General features: G+C 39.0%; 1 protein-coding gene across 1 annotated transcript in view; it reads right to left on the bottom strand.

Moving 5' to 3' along the window:
- The window catches only part of LOC147751412 (transient receptor potential cation channel subfamily A member 1-like), a 978,460-nt gene that overhangs the window by 778,600 nt on the left and 182,532 nt on the right, over positions 1–17,328 (bottom strand). Inside the window, exon 3 of the mRNA XM_086938479.1 lies at positions 12,734–12,833. The gene's annotated coding sequence lies outside the window, so the exon portion shown is untranslated. The remainder of the gene's footprint in view (positions 1–12,733; positions 12,834–17,328) is intronic.

The raw sequence follows: 17,328 nt of genomic DNA on the forward strand, positions 1-17,328 counted from the left end.
AAATACCTTGGCATAATATTTTCATCCTCCTTGCATGCAACGTTGAAATTAAATTGTGATTTTATATTTGATTATGTTAAGCAGAAAACTTCTAAGTGGTCTTCCCTTCATCTTTCCTGGTGGGGGAGAATGGAATCTATAAAAATGAATATTGCTCCTAAAATATTGTATTCCCTTGCAATAATACCCACTCAATTCCCGCTCAAATTTTATAAAGATATTGATAAACTATTGTCTAAATTTCTTTGGAATAATAAACCTCCTCGTATTGCTTATAAAAAAATGAAGATTCCTAAATGCCAAGTTGGTTTTGCCTTACCGGATTTTTATCAGTACCATAAGGCTTTCATCTTAAAACAGAGTTCGTTGTGGTTTAATATTTCACCTATTATTAATCCTCCTATTTGGTTTCATATTGAAAAATCACTTGCAAAACCTTTCCCATTGCCCTCCTTGTTAACTATGTCTCATTCCTCTAAGGTTGTACAGTCCTCGTCCATAATCAAATCATGAAGATTAATTTTTACTGATTTGGACTCTAATTTTGCCTCTCCTTTACTTTCTACGGTGCATTTATCACTATGGCACAGCGCTTTAATATAATTAAATAGAAATGTCTCTTTTTGGTCTTCATGGATTGACAAAGGCATATTTTATCTTAAAGATGTTTTCTCAGATGGTGCATTTATTTCCTTTGCTCAACTCCAATTAAATTTCAATTTAACAAACTCCGATTTGTTAAAATATCAATTTTTGTGTAATTCCATTTTAGATTCCTTCCCAACTGGTATTCCATCTATAGCCTCCGCTGATTTTTTAATTTACCTCAATACTGTTTCTGTATCTCCTAAAGCAGTTTCTGTATTTTATAAAAAACTTACCTCTTCATTAGGCTCTAACATTGATATAATTTCCACTTTTTGGAATAATGAACTTTCCATTTCCCTATCTGCTGACTCATGGTCATTAATTTGGACCAATAGTATTTTTGGATGGTTGCCAGTTTCACTTTATCAAACTAATGCTTACATTATGTTTAATTCTTTATGGACTCCACTACATTTATTTCATGCTAAATTATTACCATCAAACCTATGTTGGCACTGTAAGTTGCATCCTGGATCTTTACATCACATGTTATTTGATTTTCCTATTATTATGAAATTTTGGTCTGAAGTTTGGAATGTAATATTGAACATTCTGCCTGTTTCTGATCTGCTTTCTTATAAATTATTAATTTGCAAATCAGTTGTTTTGATTCATCCTCTTGAAGATGCTGAAGCAAAGTTATTTAATTGTTTGGTTTTGGCTGCGTTAAAATCAATTATTTTTTGTTGGAAGGATGCCACTTCTCTTTCAGTTCATGCTTGGTGGTCTTGGATTATCTTTACAAGAAGAGGTGCTCAATTATCATTACAAGGTGTTCATCATAATTCTATGCACTTTCAATCTTTTTGGTCGCCTATTGATTCATATTTAAAGTTATGATTCATGTTTTTTCACTGTTGCTGTCTTATTTATTAATTATTATACTCTTTTTTAGATTATTATTGGTAACTCTATTTCTTTAATTTATTATGCTATGAAATGTCTTTTCCCGTTTCCCTTCCCCTCCTTCTTTCCCTTCCTGATTTTGGTTATCCTTTGGTTGACGATTGTATTATGCTTTGTACTTTTTTTATGACTGCTTATTTGTGATTGTTCTTGCTCTCTTGCATGTAATTTAATGATATGACTTGTAGTTTTCTGTATGTATCTTTGTGTTTTTTCTCTGCAAAAATTCAATAAAATCATTTTGAACTAAAAAAAAAACAGAATTCCTTCTTATCGCTCCACCCAAACAGTCACCAGTCTTTTTGGAATGGATGAAACAACTAACAGCCCTCAACTGCTTGCCACAAGGTATTGATTCAGAGAGATTTCTGGAAATGACTCTTGACAAGAACCTTAACATGCGGAAGCACGTCAGTGCTGCCACTGAAGGAGCGAACCTCCAAATGAACATCTTAAGAAAATTACAACCCTTCTTCCCCCCAATGACTTCAAGTCTGCAGTGCAAGCCCTTGTCATTCCAAAGTTAGACTATGGAATGCAACCCTCTGCGGCGCGCCCAGATACAAAATGGCTACTCTAAAAGCTTCCCTTAACTCTTTTGCACGACTCATCACAGGATCAAAAAGAAACAACCATATCACCACTGATCTGATGTCGCTCAATTGGTTTCCTTACAATACCTTGCTCAGAATCTGGAACTTTTATGCCAGCTGCAGATCTTCCAGAAACTCCAGCACTTCACTGCTGAAACCACAGAGATTCTTTTAAAAAAAAACTACAACCAAGCTTTCTCTGGGATCACCCTGAAAATGTGGAACTCCTTGCTCTCTGAAATTAGATGGAATCCCTCAACTTCTTCTTTCAAGAATGAAGTTAAAGTACTACTTATGGATACACTTTTGCCCTTCATCCTACAATTTCCTTTTTCTGTACCTTTCATGACACGTCAATTACACATGCAAGTCTCGCATTAGAGCGGTGCCTATCAGTACCTATCAGTTTATAGGGTCCTGAAGATAGCAAAGACATATTCTGTCGATAATTGCTGAAACATGTTGACTTTTTAGTACATCTGGACAGTTAAAAATTCCTTTGATACTGTCTCTGACTGCATGTTAACATTGGAAGAGTGGGTAGCACCAGAATAAAACTTTCAGTACCCCCTCATCCAATTTTATTACACTTTTTTCCTTATTTTACACATTCACTTTTATTTGCACTGCGACATCAGTCACTCATGTTTATGAAGATTCTCACAACTGAGTTATAGTACCATCATGAGACCCGTCTGACCGGATGAGGGCATCCGTTACCATCTGGGCCCTCTTCCGTGAAAATGAGTGGCTCTCCTTATGGTGGTCATGATGGAGTCTCAAATGATGAAGGGCGGTTCCGTATGGTGACTGATGGGCATCCTTATCTGACCATTATTTGGGTTTGCTAAAGATGACCTTAGACTAAGATATATTTTTAGACCACCCTTGACCCTACAGTCACAAGCCGGCCCAACTGCCTTAAATCAGTAGATGTGTTTGGTGTCAGTATTGAGAGGTGCAAGAACATAGTGATGGGACATCCCTTAACTATTATAGTCCCTCACTCTGTGGAAATATTGTTCACAGGACAAAACTCCAGTACATGACAAACAGCAGACTCAAAAAGTTTGAACAGCAGATTCTGGCTGCTAAGAATATTATTTGTAAACGCTATCAAATTTTTAGTCCTTCAACTTTGCTACCTATAAATGAGGACTCCAATGAAGATTATGCCTGATAATGTAATTTTTCTCAATGGCTCATGTCTGAGAAATAATTACTATTAAATATAACAGATTGCCTCTAGGACCAGGAATTCAAAATTATCTTTCAATGGAAGGGAGAAACTCTTACGTACTCTTCAGTTCAATTAATGAACAGAATTACCTGTAACCTTTCTATTTAGTGGGTCAGCAAGCAAAACAAGAATTCATCTATTTATACAAATAATCAATATCTACTCCAAACATTCACTAGAAAATGATTTTTACTTCATGATTATTTAATTTTTCTTCTGTTTTCAGTATATGTGCTTCAGACACAATACATGCATTTGCCTTTTGCATATTAATACATCAATACAAGAAAGTGCAATTATTATATACAGTGCATAAATCAGAAAATGTCGGTACAATAACAAATCATTTAAAAAATCAAACAGTCCTACTACATTCTACCCATGTACCGGGATGTTGACTACTTATCCTCGATACTGTCTCTATGTGTGGTCCAAGGAAAGGGGGTGTGGGTCAGAGAATGCTTTTAAATGACTTATCAGTGTTTACGCCACTATTAGTTGGTTGACCGGATTGTTTTTTAACATTTTCTTTGCTTGGCTATAGCGAAGCTCTTGGCCTTGTGCGATGGGGAGGTGAGTGAACGGTGTGCCGACGCAATTCGACCTTCGTGTTTGGACCTGGGTGATTAAAATAAGTTCTTCCTCAGGGCTGAAGTGATTTCCTTTTGTAAAAATAATGAAGGCACATTGAGAGCAGCTTACACTGTCTGTGCAGTTTAAGAAATTGTGAAGGCTTCATGGCTTCTAGTTATCACTTCAGCAGAAGTTGCAGAATTAATTGCCCTTGCAAGAGCTTGCAGTCTAACTGCCCAATTGAGAGTGACTATATTTACAGATAGTCAATATGGCTTTGGTGTGGTACATGATTTTCAACTGTTTTGGTCACAAAGAGGTTTCACAAATTCATCTGAAACCCCCATAAGTAATGGGGAACATGTAAGAAAACTTCTTGAAGCACTGCAAATGCCAACAGAGGTTGCAGTTGTTAAATGTGCAGCTCGCAGAAGTGGCAATGGATATACCACAGTTGGAAACAAATTTGCGGATGAAGTTGCATGATATTTTGCACTTGTGGCCTACACATTTGCGGGGGCTTACGCAAATGAGCCTGAACAGGACACGTTTATTTTATATTGTTGTCAGCAGCTGATAGAAGGGAAGAGCTCAAAAGATTGTAGGAAGATTTTTCAAAAGCAGAACAGCAGGTTTGGATCAGAGCAGGATGTGAGAAAAATGCAAATGATATTTGGATGTCAGCAGATGGAAGACTGGTGTTGTTAGACAGTTTATTGTTTCCCATTGTACAATACTTCTATGGTACAACACATCTAGAAAGAGATGCAACGGGGAGGATATTTAGGCAAAATTGGTTTAATCCCGGAATTGAGGATGCCTGCAGAAGAATTTGACCATCACTGTGTGACAAGTCAACAGGTTAATGAAGGGAAAAGAACATCAGTAATATTAAGTATAGGGAGATCAGGTAGTCCCTTTAACTGAATGCAAATGGACTTTATTGAGATGCCTGTTTGTAACAGGTTAAGATACGTCCTGGTTACAGTGTACATTTTCTCTTGATGGATGGTAGCCTACCCAACATGGAGGAATGACAGTCTCACTGTAAATTGCTGTTGTGGAAGTAAATACCTACGTATTGATTACATGTTCTCTGGAGTCAGATCATGGGACTCATTTCAACAATGAGGTCCTAAGAATGACTTGTGCAGTATTACGGAATGAGCAGAGATTACAGCGTAGTTAGCAATCAGAAGACTCTGGGAATGTTGAACAGTTCAATGGAACCATAAGATCCGAGTTGGCAAACATTTGTGCCTCCACATCAATTACATCACTGAAATGGCTGAATGTTTGGTGTTGATGAGTCTCAGAAGTATTCCTGACAGGAAGACAAGGTTGTCTCCCCACAAGTCTTTGATGGGGCATGCAATGAGACTGCCCAATGTTCCTGAAAATGCACTTTTGAACATCACAAATGATACTTGATCACTGCAAAGGATTGGCTGATGTGGTGCATTCTGTCTCTCACCAGGTTGAAGCTGGAACCTTAAATCTGCATCAAGAACAGTCCACAAACTCAGTCCTGGTGATGGGATGATAGTCAAGACACATGTTCAAAAGTCTTGTTTGAAACCGAGATGGAATGGCCCCCTCCTGATGATTCTCATCACAAACACTGCTAAGTGTGCTGGGGTACCAAACTGGGTGCATGCATCAGACACTCAGAGAGTATGAAGTTCATATGAAGAGATAGTGTTCTACGATCCAGATCCAAGAGCACTGGTGACAGAACCATTGCAAGGAGCAATAGTGCAAGAGACACAACAACAAAAAGGAGAGAGTAATGAAGAATGAGAAACAGTCGCACCAGTTCAGGTTCCTCTGATTTCACAATCTGGCATTGAAGTCTCTGATGAGGAAGAAGACAAGAAAAAATCTCAACCTGAGAAAATAGCTGAGACATCACCAGGACAAAAAAATATGACCGAGGTGAAGGAACAAGCACTGGATCGAGAAGTCTCACCTGCAATGCTGATTGTCCACAGAATTATAGTCAAAGGACATTAGTTTCAAATGTGTCAGTTGATACCACATTCCACGAACAATTCCTGAGGAGACAGAGTCAAGTGGTGTAAGGGGCACAGAAGAAGATCAGCAGACACCAAAGCGGTCAAAAAGAGCAAGAGTGCCATCTCAAAGGTATTCTGCACCTGAATAAACATACCACAAGATGTTAAATGTGCCAGTGGAAGAATTCTTAATCTGAGATCAGAACCATTTGAGCCCCCATGACAGAACACTAAAAACGAATTTGGGACTAAGTTGTTTGAAAAGTTTTCTGAAAAGAAACAAACGTTCCAGAGACACTTTTGAATGAAAAAGGTCAAATTACTAAAATAATATTTTCTACTTGTAGGAGATTACCCTGGGTCCAAGGCTGCAGAAGAAGAGTAGGGATAACTCATTTAGAAGAAGATGGACTAGGACTAGGGATGACTACATGAAGACTGTTGCAAATAAATCTGAAAATGAACTGCAAAAAAATAATTCAAGAAAATGCTTTAAGACAATCTGAAAAACGAACTGTTGAATTATTGCAGCTATATTTTTGCTTAACGATCTGACTAGAGACAAACGTGTTTTTTTAATTGAGCTAGACGCAAGATTATTATGGGTACTACATTTTTGTCCGTGATCATAACAACATTAATAGGGTTTTTATTTGATGTTAAAGATAGAGAAACCTATGTGTACACCTGAAACTGCAACCTACGCACACACAATAGATGAGACAAAACTAAAGGCATGATTGATGAGTTACCTGCATGAAGATTATTCTGCTAACATTTATTCTAGATTAATTCAAGAGTACACACAGACATGAGATACAAAGGATTTTTATGTCTGTGCCCACTTACCTTTATTAGCTGCAGAGCAGGTGACTTATCACTTCATACTTTTGTCACACGCAATCACATGTAGTATTTTGCTTAGCTTAGCATATTGGCGAGAACACTTCGAATATTTTTACTCAAATTATGACTTGGTTCTTTCTAGAGTTCCATTACAAATGAGCACGAATTTACATCCACAGGCAAAAGAAATGGAAAACGCTGCATTATTTTAGACCGTTAATAGTGAGTGTTAAGGCACATGAAAACAATGTAACCAGATTATTGAGACCCTTAGAGAAGGTATGCATTATGACATTAGAGAGAAGGAGCACAGACATTTCAAATAGTAAAAACAGAGAAGATATTTGGAAAAAAGAAAATGTATTTGAAAAGAAAATCAACTATCCAAAATTAAAATAAGGCAAGAGACAAAAGGGAAAATATATGTGTTTCTAAAAGAAAAACCCAAGCTAGAAATAAACACGTAGGGATTTGAAGTTGTGATCTCACATTTAAAATTATGGGAGTTAATGGCAGAATTTGAAAGGAGAAGAAACATTCATTCCAGGAGTTTATGTATAAGATGCTTATTTCCCTTTTACAGGCTGATTGGCAGGGTATTTGCTATTTACCGTAGCTATTTTCTAAGATGTATTATGCATATAGTATAGATGTCAGTGTTGACTCCTCCGCTAAGGTGGAGGTGGTCGCCCCACTGCTCTTTGAGCAGTGCAAAAAAAAAAAGATGATAATAACTAGTGCTATTATCATTTTATTTTTCCTTGCAAGACATGGAGTCAGGTCAGGGTGGGGCAGGGCTGAGCTCGCCAGAGTGAGGAGTGCATGACTGTTTGGCCAGCCCTCTTGGGCCAGCCAAACAGTCATACGCACTTAGCATGTTCTCTACCTGACTGTGTTTCACAGCCTGGTGGAGAACATGCCCAAGCTCGCAGGCTCTGCCTATGCAGCCAAACAGGCTGCTCAGACTAATCACGATATTGTTCATGCAGTGTTGTGATTGGCTGGGAGAGTCCAGAAGGTAAGTTTATTTCATTTAATTATCTTCACCCACACCCCCACCATGAGGCAGCCACCACTGATAGATGCTGTAACAATGACACCCTCAAACAGACATACATGTAGCATAGGTAATGGAAACGTGTTTAGAGCAATCATGTTTTGAACTATGAGAACATTTGAAAGCTTTAAACAATTGTGGACAAGTTGGCAACCTATACTTCTGGCGCTTTATTAGTTGTAAATACAGAATTAGTGGCTATTAGAGCAATGGTTTTACAAAACCACCAAGCATTAGACATTTTGCTCTCAGAGAAAGGCAGAGTCTGCAAAATTCTGAAAGTTCAGCATTGCTGCTCATACATACCTGATGAAAGTAAGAAAATTCTAGAATTCACAAGGAACTTTTCTGACCTGGAACCTGAATTAGAACCATTGGAGACACCTAGTGTTTTGGAAAATTTAGGTAAATGAGTTTCTGTTATTTAAAATTGGTTTGCAACCACTGGAGGAGGAATTCTTCAGGCTATATGTGTACCAATATTAATAGTAGAGTGTTACTTACTGACCTTGTTTGCTTTTTATAAAAGTGGTAGATTTTATTTTAATTGAAGAAAGATCAAAGAAAGAGAAAGACTGATAGAAAGAGAAATAGAATTAAATGATCACATCAATCGAGAATACAAGAAGACAAAACAATATGAGAGCTTGAAATGAAAGAAAAGAAACTCCTCTGAGGATGAGAGTGAAATCTAGAGATTCATTTGTGAAGACAGTGTGATGGTTAGATGGTCATTAAGTAAATAATTGGTGTATCATTTTTTAAATAATATTGAGAAATGAATAGTTCAGAATAATGTGCAGAATTAAATTGTAAGCTTTAATAAAAAATAATGTGTTTAAAATGCAAAAACTGTAATAGGCAACCATATTTACTCGTACTTGGCCTTAACTGGTTCAAGTAACGTTGCCTGCCAAGCTGACCTGATCAGAAATGCTTAATGAGCATAACATGTTTATTTCCTGACCTTTCCATGAACATATTTTTTTCATAATGAATAATAGTTGCTTAAATGTTTTAATCAAATTCTGCAAATGTTTCTTTTTATACAAGATTGCTGCTAACAAATAGACAAGTTTGTTATTTAGACTGACATAGAGATGAAAATCCCTCATGGGAAAGTAGTTCTAATGTAGAAAATGCATTACGAATGGACGACATGTAACCACTAGATGATAAGAAGTAAGCAACATTGAAAGCTCCTATGTAGAATGCACTGTTTTTTTCTGAGAGAAGACAAAGAGCGATCTTTTTCCCATGAGAGCATCACAAGATGATTGGCTTTCTGAAGGAGGAAGAAGACCGCAAGCTGTAACACTGATAAAATCTGTTGTGTATATTGGTGCGTGTTCCTAGAGTAGGTAAACTCAATTATTTCCATTTTCCATTTACCCTAATGCCGCATTACTCTGAGACTCTACTGGGTTTCTTGAACCTCTTATTATGAGCAATTCTGCTTTTATTCTTATTTTGATATATGTAGCTGACATTTTATGTTAAAAGATGTATGCTTTTCTCTCACTCTCTTGAACTAGAGCTCTTTATGGGTTCTGACTAACACCTCTTTCTCCCCATTCCTAGAATAGGGATTCTTTCCTTTATGGAATACGCTTTATCCACTTACTATTTACTTTGATTAACAATGATTTTTTTTATTTCTATCACTTTTTGAAGATTGATACAAAAAGAACAGTTGATTGATGGAATACTGAACATTGTAAAACATTCACCCTCAGTACAGAGATCTGGGTCTAAATCCATCTGCTTTTTTGCACACCATGCCATTCCAGTTTAGACCCAGCCATATGCAAATCAGTCTTGACCCTGCTCCCCTTGGGAACAGTCCAGTCTGAACTGCCAGGCCATACTGTTATATTCCATATATGTACCATAATATAGACCTCTGTAAATGTGTTACCCTTCACCTATATTCTCTCCCTACATTACACTTGTCACGGTTTACAGGGACTGACCTTTTACCTAGATATTACACTGCATTCAGAATGCAGGTTTTCCCTAGTTCGAAATCTGATACATTTTGCATGAGGATTCTTGGAAGCACAGCCGAACTGCCATCTCCTGTATAAAATCTATGTACAAAGTTCATGCCCGACGTTATCTTTAGGCCGACACAGTAATACAGGAAGGTAGGACCCCTGGGGAGACCTATGGGTATTTATACATCACATCTTGCTAAGATAGCTAGAGGAGATCGAGACTTCCCGGCCAACACACTGACCAGAGACACTGAGATTCCTGCATGCAGACACTCCAGTTCGCAGTGGTCTAACATCCCTCAACGGGGTGTCCAACTCGAGACCAGGACGGGCTACCACAGTCTCACTTAAGGTAATGGGGTTGACTAGATCCTAGAGGAATTCTTGACTTAAAACCTGCACCCCTGCTAGGTACACGTAGGTACATCTAGTTAGGAAGGCGTTGTAGGAGTAGGCACCTTTTATCACGTGTTTTATATACCTGAATGTATTCATGATTTTAGTAAGATGGTAGAACTATACCATCCTTTTACTTTAATAGTACTGTTAATCATTTACATTCTATACTGTCTAATGGTTGTTGCAGCATATCTATTTCACAACAGAATTACAACAGTTAACTAAATGATTATTGAAAATGCCCAGCTTGTTTCATTCGGTGTATCTCTCTGAGAGAAACGAGGGTAAGCACGAGTGACGCAGCAAAAGGTAAGACATTGTTTCCACAATCCTGAGGGATCAGGGTTGTCAAGTTCGATGGTTGCCAAGAACTATTCCCTCCCTGGTAAGAGGAGAGTCTAGTGGCACTGTGAGCTAATTGGTACAAAAAGGGCCAGCATACCCGGTGGGGGTGATCAGAGTTTGTCTGACACCAATCCTACAGTGTATGTTGTCTAAACTCGCAGATCCTGTATGTTTTCTATAGGAACTATACAACAAGGCGCTCCCTGGACAAGACACTGGCATCCTGGGACTGGTTTGGGGGCATCACCCCTCATTAGCCAGGCTAGCTTGACTCCAGTGGCATGGTGAGCATGGGACCCCCGTCTGGGCATACCCTTCCCACTTTAGGCATCAAATGAAAAAAGAACAATTAATGGACGGTATGCTGAACAATGTCAAACATTGAGAGTATTACAAATTTTACTTGTGACTTACAATAAAGATGAACTAATAAAAGATTTGATTATTAAAACCCTTTAACTCATAACAAAAACTAATTATTAACTGAAAACACATTAGTGACTGTGATTATAATGTATGTGATGCATAGCTCCTGACTTTCTCAAAAACAACAGCAACGATCCATTGGACCAGGTGAGATCCGAAGTCGGGATTAACCCGGATGTTGGTAAACCAATATTTTAATTTAAACCAAATCCTCGCACCAGCAGAAGTATACAACTCTGAAGCTCCAATGAAAATATTTGTCTTTTTCAAGAAGAAGCTATAGAAAAGGACATTTGGAAAATAGTTTCTGTGACCATATTTATGGGCCCAGTAAAGCAATTTCTTACGAACATATAGATCTAATCAATTTTAGTTGGGTGGTATTCCGTAATTACGATTTAGTAAACCTGTTATCTGTATTTTTTTATTGTACATAATATAATTTCAGAAAGAAATATTCATGTTCGGTGCGTAGGATAAGATAGGATGGTACCGCCATCAATGGGATATAAGGGTGCAATATTGCCATGAAAAAATGTATCAATGAGAATTGTCAGAAAATATTGCTAACTCAGAACTGTTCATAAAGAGAGTAAATAAGAAAATTAACCTAATTAAATTAAATTTACAAACCTAGGCAAATATTTAAACCTTATTATAGCACTGTTGCTATTTCTACTGAGAAAAGAGCACATTCAAAGCAACAGTGACCACTAAACGGGGTTCATATTTTAATTTGAAGAAAGTAAAGATGCCTTCTGATGAAAACAAAATAACTGTAATAAGGGTTCATACAATCCTGGTCCCAACAAGGAAGCTACTTTTCATGCCATATGAATAATGCTGCTCTGCTAAATCTCAGAATTAGATAGGTGAAGTGCGTGTAATAGAATAACTGTGGAGACAGGTGAGGTACCATGGGAAAACTAAAGGTACAAGGAGACTCACCAAAGGAATCATTTGTTCTTGGACACTAGGGTGGTAAAAAGGGGTGAATAGAATGCAAAGAGCACTGTGATGGTCACATCGATGAGGAAGTGGTCGGGGGATGGGGGCTGAGAAGAGGGGTCCATTATCACACTGCGCACCGAATGCAGATGGAAAGGATGACTTGCTGTCCGGTGGGAGTAGGCAGGTAAACAGTAAACGTCAGATGGGCTCAGGTCTGAGGGCAAAGCGGAAGGCAGGAGACCCTTTATAATACATAGTGGCACATTACAGACACAATATCACAGGAACACTTCTCTTTTTTGCTTGTTTCGTTTGGTAACAGGAAACACCTCTAAATGTAAAGCCTAAAAATATCAGACTCGCCCAGACATGATGGCCTTCATATATTCAACATTTAGGGCATGATTACAAGTGAGCTGGATAATTGCATTTCCTGCGTGACGTAATTTTAATTGTTACAAAGTTTACCGCCGCTATTGATTATCAGATACGATAAAGTCGCATCGGTCACATAAGCAAGCAGCTTTTGAGGCAGAAAACACCGTTAAGGCAAAACCCGTGACAGGCACAATGTACCGCACGTTATACATTGCATCGACTGCTTTTAACATTCCATACACCTCCAGGGCAGTCGTAACTACGTCGTCACTCAGGGTATCCCACATACGTCTTACAGCAAGACACCGTCATGTCATAAAGCATTCTTCCAAGAATCGACAATTAACCAGTATCCTCACCTATGCAGTGATCTTTGAGGTCTTTGTTCAGCAGGACATCTAGGGCTGCCTGGCTTCGGAAATCTTTCGCATTTATGTCACATCCCCATTCAATTAAAAGCTAGTAATGGAAACAAAACAGAGAAGCGCTAAAATCAATAATGAACTTTTAGGTCAGATGTAAATGGCTAATAATGGACCGAAAGACATTCGAGCATTTTCTGTAAAAGAAGGAAAGCTATCAACAGACCCGCTCTTTACTTTCAAATGTGACTTTTGGTGCTTGTCACCGAAGGTATGGGGATATTAATATTTGAGTATATAATATAGGTACTTCCGTTCGCTTATAACAGTATAGGTACACTTGTGATACTTTTGAAACTGGGAAGCATTGTCTCCCTTCAGTACGTAACCAATACAAGGAGCTCAAACAAGTAAACACATCTGTTCTGTACAATATGTGCAGATTATGTTATATTTACTTTAAACAATGCCTGGGCTGCAGTGGGGCTGGCGCTCAATTACAACAGCGAACACGTTTCCAGGCAATTTAGCACAGACAAATGGGAAAAAGCGTTTTCTGTCAAGGATTAATGACTTCATTAGCATTTACTTCATTACCTCTTCTTGTAAATGGAGTCGAAAAAAACTATAAATTAAACTATGGGTAATTCTGCAAAATTATCTCTCTGCCTCTAAATTGAAACAATAAAAGTAACTTGCCGCCCTAATTGTAGTGTTATTTTGTTACTAACGATTGAAGGATATCAGATTTTCATCAATTAACTTTCGCGTTAAACATTATATCGAGAAACATACAGTCTAGCCTTCCGTACAGCGTAACCCGTTACAGTAGGAGTCACCATGCTAATGAGTACAATGACTCTGTGTCACGCCTACACAAGCATTTAACCTAAATAATGCATGGGCAATAACACAAAAAACATAACTACGTTCTGGTTGTTCTTATTGTTCCCGCGTTCCTGTGCCACACTTTAATAATTCTTCTGCAGTGTAATTGCATGATTTGCCATAAAGGCATGTTTTCGGGAATTTTGCATAGAAAGCAAAGTGTGACATTCCTGAAAAAACGCGAATTACGCTGGCGTAATTTACATTTTCCCAAGTCCGTGCTTTGATACCACAGATATGAATGAATCAAACTAACCCAATCAATAGTATGCTGGAGTCCAATCAGTTTTGGTAGCCACAGAACATACAAATAATCAGTCACACCAGTGTTGAAATGCAGATAGTGCTTGGATACTGCGCATAGTAATTACACTTTTAGCAACCAGGAGGTTGCAATTCTGCAACAATGAGACCTAACTATAGTCTTCAAAAAAATAGCAGCAACATTAGAAAAAACTTTCATCAGGAACCCCAAATGTCTGAGGCAGCACATAATGTATCAACCAACCAAGTTGCATACCGTTTTAAATTTACCTTGCTTTCTCATTTTCCTTTTGGGTCAAGCTTGAACCACTGAATATATTTGAAAAGTTATCTTTGGCCCTTTTTGTGTTTTCTTCGCCAAATTTTTATAGATTTTTGTAATCGTTTTATAGCTTTTTGTGAGGCTCCATATAGAGCAATACATTTCTTTTCCATAGCCAAACAAGTCTCAGTGAAATCTGTTCAAACCTGGGTAACTGCAGCGCAATCAGCAGGCATGTTCCCAGAGAAATGTGTGTAGCGCAACAGGAGGCATGTTTTCAGAGTGGTAGAGAAAAGATACTGGCAGGCTTTTTTTTCCAATTTTTTTTCTTCTATTTTTAGGGAAGGGGGGCTGCATAGTACTCCCTTCCCAGGGACTATTTCAGCCCAGGAACCCCATCCCCCGGGGCCAGGCATTTTTAGGATGGGGAGAGAGGCCACATGGACCTCCTCCCCGGTTCGATTTCAGCCCTGGATACCCCATCCCCAGGGCCTGACCTCTATACTGGGTTCCCAGGTCCCATCCAGGGCACCCAGTCATTTTTGTTAGGCACTGCGGGGGGAGTCTGAAGGCCCCCACGGTCCCTGCCAGCTTCCAGCATCCTGCGGAAGCCAGCACTGCTTTTGGACAGAGGGAGCTGCTGAACATGAGGCTCCCTCTGTCCAAAGGCAATTCTGCTCTGCAGCAAGAGCATTTTTATGCTCTTGCTTGCTGACAGCCGAGCAGTGTTTGCTATGGCTATGCTCCCACCAACCCATAGCAAACACCAATATCCTGGAGGTGAACACCCCAGGGCATCTATGGCTCCATGTGGGGCCCTCTTGCAAGTATTTAGACACCCATATTTATTCTGTTTTTGCCCCACTGAGGTAGCAATCCCTGGGACAGCAGGGGAGCAGTGTGTCTCCCCCATAAATATATAATTTCTGCCCTGGGGAGATGGCGGTCTCTGGAGCAGTGCGGGCCAGGCAGGCCCTCATATTTGTATAATTAAGTGCCCTGGGTACATGGCGGTCCCTGGGGCTTTTCAAAAGCCTAGGGGGGGCCATGAACCTCCCTTCTTGATTGTAATATGCCCCCAGGATTTAGCCCACCCGGGGGTGTCATAAAAAAGAATGGGAGCCTATGTGTCTTTTATTCAAAATTTTCCTACAGATCTACAGGTCTACCTGTGAATTTGTCTCAAAATAAAATTAGAAAAAAATACTTTTTACCCCCGGCGGGGTCGCAGTGGGAACACCCTCTCCTGTCTGGGGGGGTCATGTTATTCCTACCCTGCCCCGTTTTCATTATTTCTTACTTTTGTTGTGGGACTCGGCTTGAAGCCGAGTCCCAAGTTGGCTGCCAACACTTCCTGGTTGAAGTGTTGGCAGCCAATCAAATTATAGTAGGATCCGCGAGTCCTCTGTGAGAACTCACATCCCCAGATATCTATATTTTTTCAACTTTAATATCAGTGAAACTACTAAGCAAATTTACACCAAATCACAAAAACACATTTTTTGGACCAACATCTAGCTTTCTGCCAAATTTGGTGTAATTCCATTTAGTAGTTCGGGGAGGTAGTCATGATCAAAAAATGAAAAATCTCTGTGGACATAACAACACGCTGTAAGAAAGCGGCGCTGCTAGTGCTTTTATTGTTTTTTAGACCTGAATTGCTGCTGAAATATTACTCTGCTACTCTGTTTTTAAAAAACTGCATTTTTGCACAGTTCACCCTCGCCCCGGTCCGACCCAGCAAGTGCCGTTGTGCGGAGGGCATCATTAGGCCTGTCACTGGTGCTTTAAGGATTGGAATTGTGGGGCGGGAGAGTGGGCAGGTCTTGGCGCAAAAGAACGCTTCCTGGTTGTAGTGTTGGCAGCCAATCAAATTATAGTAGGATATGCGAGTCCTCTGTGATAACTCACATCCCCAGATATCTATATTTTTCAACTTTAATATCTGTGAAAATACTAACATTTTTTACACCAAATCACAAAAACACATTTTGTGGACCAACATCTAGCTTTCTGCCAAATTTGGTGTAATTCCATTTAGTGGTTCGGGGCGGTAGTCATGATCGAAAAATCTCTGTGGACATAACATGGGGAAAACACGTTTTGGCACCCCCCTTTTTTCTTGGCCCCACTTGACGGATCACCCTGAAACTTTCAATACAGCAGCTGAACCCAAAAGAGGAAGTTTTATGAAAATTGCATGAAGATTTGTCAACCGGCGGCAAAGTTATTAAGAAAACAAAAAACACTTTTCCTATTGAAACTTTGGTCCTAACTAGAACTACCTACTGGCGACCACAATTAAGTTTTATATATCTAAATATATATATATATATGTATGTATGTAGGAAATATAATGGAAGACATGATGGCACCTGTACATTATGTAAATATGCTGGGTGAGCCTGTTACCTTGTGGGAAGATTGGAAGATTCGAAAGAACGCTTTCAGGCGTATGTTGAGGCTGTTGGTGGAGATATATTTACAGACTCTCATAAACTGGCTATGTAAAAGCATTGTTTAGGGGCAGAAGGGCATCCAGTTTTTAAATATCTACCACCACTATTGGGGGGTGGGGTGGGTGATGAGGAATCAGGTGGTAAAGATTATGAAGTGCTAATGAAAAAACTGGATTTAAACTATGGAAAGAAAAGGAACCAGGTGGTGGAAAGATTTAAGTTATTACAGGGAGCACAAATGCTAAGAGAATCCATAGATACCTTTACTTCAGCATTATGAAAATTAGCATACACATGCAACTACTGAGGTTTCGTAGATGAAATGCTGTGTGATCAAACATTACAATTAGAAAATCGTCCACAAACGCACACAAGAAAAGCTTCTGACCACTGGAAATGTGGTATTGGTGAAAGCTATTGAAATAGCAGTGAGGGCGGAGAATTCTGAAGAAGAGCTCAAAGAAATGGCGTTGAGCAATAAGGGAAGGGTGGAAGTGATTAAAAGTAGTTCACACAGTACTACTAAGGACAAAAAGGAGGTAGCGGCTTCCTTAAAAAACAACTGCTTAGATAGTGAGAAGAATTACTCATCTTACAAGTCTGGGTTGAAGGGACATGTGTCTACTGATCCTAATTGTCCTGCCATTGGTCAGGTGTGCAGTAAATGCTAAATTAAAGACATTTTGCTAGAGTTTGGACGGGAGAGAAGGTAATCCTCC

Source organism: Lissotriton vulgaris, chromosome 1_1 (assembly GCF_964263255.1).
Source record: "Lissotriton vulgaris chromosome 1_1, aLisVul1.2, whole genome shotgun sequence".
Taxonomy (NCBI): Eukaryota; Metazoa; Chordata; class Amphibia; order Caudata; family Salamandridae; genus Lissotriton; species Lissotriton vulgaris.